The following is a 5,303-nucleotide window of genomic DNA, read 5'->3' on the forward strand; positions in this document are numbered from 1 at the left end:
AAATGTTAAGTTCTCCTAAGGACCACCATGAAAGCATGAAACTCATAAATCTTACAACACAAAATTAGTATTATTAAATTAGTAAAATTAGTATCTGCAGTAAAGATTTTTTCATGTATGGTATACATTCTACCACAGGCAAAGTTGAAAAAAAAAGTTATATATTTTTTTAATATTTTGTAATAATTTATTTGTAATAATTCTGTTTTGGGAGTGTTTTTTTGTGCATCTGTATTATATTATACATACACATTAAAAGTGAATCTCTGTCCAAAAATGCACTCAGTTTACTTTTCACTCACTATGAGCATCATTCATTATTTTCCCCCAGTAATTAAGGAACTATATGCATTTTTTTTTTATTCCAATCCATTCTTCTTAAATAACCTTTATCAGATTTGATGGTTTTGTTACAGACTTTTAAAAAAAAGTGTTTTGCTTTTCTTTCACAAATGTGGGATTAAATTGTGTTAAAATGCACAAGACAGTGATGTCATATTTTGTGACGAGGACCCAGGCACAGAGAGATTTGATGAATTTAAGAATCTTATGATTTAATAAAGAAATTTGACTAGCACAGAGATGGTAAAATTATGATGACTGATAACGGAGACGAAGACAACAGACAACGAGGACAGGGAGGATGCAGGGACTGACAGAGACAGGGAAGAAGTCTCATTGTGATGAGTAAAGTGTATTTTGGCTGACTGGGCAGCTCTCTGGGTGCTCAGCACCCCCAAAGCTCTGATCCTAGAATCGCCCCTGGTTATGTGTAATAATGACAAATAGCACAGGAAAAAGTGCTGAACTTACTGAAATGTATTAAATACTTCATACAGCAGCCTGTGGTGGTGATGACCACTTCAAGAATAAGAAAATTGTTAGTTTTTCCAGTTTACTTTGCTTGAACTCAACTTACTTGTGTTCCAGGAACAAAAGCAGCAAGTTCTGCCTCACTTTCTGTATTTAGGGTTTCTGTTTAGTGCTGATGTCAAAGTCAATTTTAGTTTTGTTTTTTTGTTTTTTTGGTCTAGAGTTATATGTATTGTTGTAAAATGTAATGGCTACACCTTAGAAGTGTGTTTTATTGCTGGTATTGCTGTATGATCATTGTTACATCCTGGGAGGCTGTGGGAGTGTGTGGGCGTGGTGTTGTCTTCTCCCTCTCCTCCTCCTTTGTTCTGGCCCCTCCCCTTGTCTCTCTCTGCCCCTGCCCTCTCCTTTAGGTCACACCTGCTGCTCATCTGCTCTCGTTACAACCAATTACCCTCAGGGGTGATATAAGCTGGAGAAGAGCAGTGTGGAAATGGAGGGAGAGGTTTCTGGTGGTTTTCCTCTGTGCTGGTCAGAGTGTGCTACTGACTTAGGTGTGGAACAGCCTGCTGCGTGTGACCAGCCTTCTGGTGTGTGGCTCTGGTGTGTGAGTAGTGCTTAACTGAGCAGTGATTGCCCATGAGTGACGGCGGCCTTCATTAGTTTGTGTGGCCTGCCTGGATATTGTTTGCTAGCAGCGTTGCTGTCTCTTTCTGTTGAAGCCTTATTGTTGCTTTCTTTGTTGAAGTGGTCATTACCACTTTGGGTTGACCTCCCTGATTTCTCATTAAAGCAGCGGTGCTGTCTCCTTTTGTTGTTGCCATTTGTATGATTATTGAGGTGTTTGCCTACAATAAAGATCTATTTTATGTTAAATACCTCTGCCTGGCGTTCTTTTCATTCCACCTGGATCTAACTGTTACTGTCCCCCACCCTCATCGCCTAGACTTTTAAGTGGGGACGTAACAATCATGATTGTACTGTTTAGTCTTATCCATTGAATGTAATATCCCATACACTGAAAAAATGCAATATGGTGGTTGTTGTATTTTCATATATCCAGCATGACTAATTAGAATTTCACATCTAAACAGAATTTTTTTTTTTTTTTAAATTTTCACATATTCACATATTAACCCTTTAAGACCTACCATAGAACAAAGTCCGCCAGATCTTATATTATATTTTTACATGCTGTAGTGCCATTTTTGGGAGCATTTCAAGTTGATATACATCAATACAACCAGCCCAAATTTTAATAATATGTCTGCATTAAGTGCATAGTAATTGCATAAATTGCAAAAAAGTGCAAAAAACTACAAAAAAAATTAAAAACGTTTGTTTTTTTTAACATATATTTATAGTTAGAGAAATTTAAGAGGCTTATCCCTCAAAACTGTAAATACAAAAAAGTTGCACAAAATAGTTTCCCACCACAGGAAATTTATTTTGAGTGTCTTCATAGTTTTATTTTTGAGATACACCAATTTTTATACACTACAGGAAAAACGAAAATAAATATTATAGTGCAAATTTGCAAAAAGGCAGCATGTGCATCAAAATAAACTATTTCCAGCAGTGCAATTTTAGTTCTAAGCATCCCAGAAACGACACAGAAAATGCGATAGTTCACGCTGACATCTATTCTAATGTGGGAAGTGTTATGAACAGCTGATCAGATCGGCAAAGCGTGTTTCTGGAATATTATGTTTTTGTTGCTGCAAGCCCTTTTTATGCAGTTTTTGCAAAGCCATATGTTGTGGAAATTTCTTAACAAAGCCTGCAGACACGATGAGCGGTTAAAACCCAACACTTTATTTCCCATGCATGAGGAGAGACGTCAGTCAGGGGGCACTGACAGTAGTCTCTGACAATGAACAGTTCAGGTCCCTTTTATACACAGTCACAGAACAAAAGGCTTTTACAGTTGCCGTTCACACCTTGGCTCTAAACAGAAAACTCTCTATCACCTGTGTGAATTTCCCCCACTCTGGGGTCAAGTCTTCCTGTGTGAGCTTCGGTCTCCTGGGAGACATTCAGCAGTTTCTCACCGTCTGTTTCCCAGTGTGAATGAGGTGTGAACCAGACATACTAAACTAAGTAACATGAAAGCATTTCATCAAGACAATACATTAAAGGACAATACGCTAAAGAGAAATCCCACAACACATATGTGGAAGGAAATCATGACCTAGGACAAGCTGATGGCATAAGATGTAAGTACAACTTCTCCGGTTTCATATGCAAAAAAAATTATTGCGCTAGCTTACGTGGTTGCAGTTCTACAAGGATTTAAAAGTAGTTGCGCAAAACGGAGCGTGCCCACTCTGACCGGTTTTAAAGGGTTAACCCATTCAGTCAGTGAAGCAGTGGGCAGCCATTGGGTACCCGGGGAACAGTATGTTGGGACGGTACCTTGCTCAGGGGCACCTAAGGGTAGCCATTCAGTGGATTCAAACGTCTAACCTTCTGGTCATGGGGCCACCACTCTACCTACTGAGCTATCCCTGCCCCTATCTATCCCTCAGTTCCTATGTTCAGAGTTTTGTTTTGTTTTATTTCTGAGGCGTTCTTCCGGCAATAAAAGCTGTGTTTTGAGTTAAGTCCCATCTTTGAGAGTCCTGTGTTTGGGTCTTTTCCTGCCTGCTGCACACAGCCTATCATGACAGAATGATGCGACCACCACATGGACCGAGCGGGCTTATTCCGGGAGCACGAATTGTCTCACATCCAAGGCCTGATGATGCCAATTTCGACCACCTCGGATATCAAGGCAAGGGTGGTAGGAATACATGCCAACGAGGCAATTTTAGAGGGAAATTCTAATTTTCACCAGCTCCCGGAAGTGACGGGCCTGGTTAAGGAGCTGCAATGGGCCTGGGACACACTATTGTATTTAAGTGCATGAAAGCTGGTGCAACAACGGGACAATTATAAACAGACACTGCTCCCTGAACCTTGAGTACATGTCAGTAAGATGCCGGCCTTTTTTGCTACCGAGAGAACTAACAGTAGTGATCATCACGGCTGTGTACATTCCACCCGATGCTAACGTAAACACGGCGCTGTCTATCCTGCTGAACACCATTAACGAACAGCAGCAGACCCACCCTGATGGTGTTCACATAATTGCACTTTAATAAGACCAACATAAAGACTGTACTCCCAAAGTTCTATCAGCATGTCAAATGTCCCACCAGAGGAGAGAACACTCTAGACCATGTTTACTCCAACATCAAGCATGCATATATAGGGCTTTGGAGTTGACGTCACGCCGCATTTGCATTGTGGGAGCGCAGCGCCATTTTCGGGGTCTACGAATCAAAAGAAACACACTGTGTTGGAACGACGACTACAAGAAAGATGCTTAAAAGCAGCTCAAAAGAGAATGAACTGTATAGAGACCGATTGCGTCCAGAGGCGAAGCAGCGGTACCTGCAGAAAATAGCCTGCATTGGAAATGTGGACCTGTATGACATACGGCCTTGGAGTAGAAACCCCGAACCTAGCGCTATTGACGTAGCCTGATATATTTTCGTACCTTGTCTGTGGAGTCAGCGTGTACAAGTCATCATTCAAACAAAGGTAAGTCAGCTCGAGTACTGCGTGTGAAATGCGTTTGATTTCCCTGCAAACATTCAGATTAGTGCAGCATAAATTCATTCATGAGGGGAAATTACAGTGAGAACATGTGGCGGCTGTTAGAGGGATAACATAGTGAGTTCAGTGCATTGATGTGACATTGTCCTGAAGAATTTAGTTATTCTTTATGGTTAAAGAAATTGCAGTAATTTATACATATTTATTATAAATAATCCTAATTACACATCTTGCTTCCATGTTTGTATCTTGCGTCACTAAAAATACATATAATTTTAGTTTTATACATTGATTAATGACCTGCAGAATCTCCTTATCATATTAAGTGATTCATAATTGTCACTTTATGCTTTCTCCATCTCTAAAGTGATGACATCCTTGCATTACATACTTTAGGTTCATTTTCTGCAGGCAGGTTTCTGACAGAGAACAGGCAGATTTACACTATAACATGCAGCGTTTTATAGATGGACACATAAAGAAATGAAAAATTACATGTATGCGCTAACTTTCTAAACACTTTTATGATAAAGTAGATTAAACACATTTGTGTCGGCCTTGGCTCATAGTTCTTGTCTTTAAATGAACTTTGTCTGTGTGTGTTTCAGGTCCTGCACTCTCAAAGAGTGAATGAACCAGCATTGCAGCCATGGGTCACTGAGAGCATCACAGGGAAGGTTGAAGTCGCCCACTGCACCTGTAAGGCCGGAGTCGCAGACACCTGCAGCCATGTCGCTGCTCTTCTGTTTAATGTAGAAGCAACAGTGTTGATCCGTGGCACAAGGACTGTTACAGATGAACCTGCATACTGGGTTTTGCTGGGTAATGTGACCAAGATACAGCCAGAGGTGGCCATAAGATGGACTTCTCCTCTTTAGCTGCCCAAAAAA

This window comes from Diplotaxodon limnothrissa, linkage group LG4 (genome assembly GCF_057381915.1).
Source record: "Diplotaxodon limnothrissa isolate DT_005_m linkage group LG4, D_limnothrissa_male_GT1.1, whole genome shotgun sequence".
NCBI classification, from domain to species: Eukaryota; Metazoa; Chordata; class Actinopteri; order Cichliformes; family Cichlidae; genus Diplotaxodon; species Diplotaxodon limnothrissa.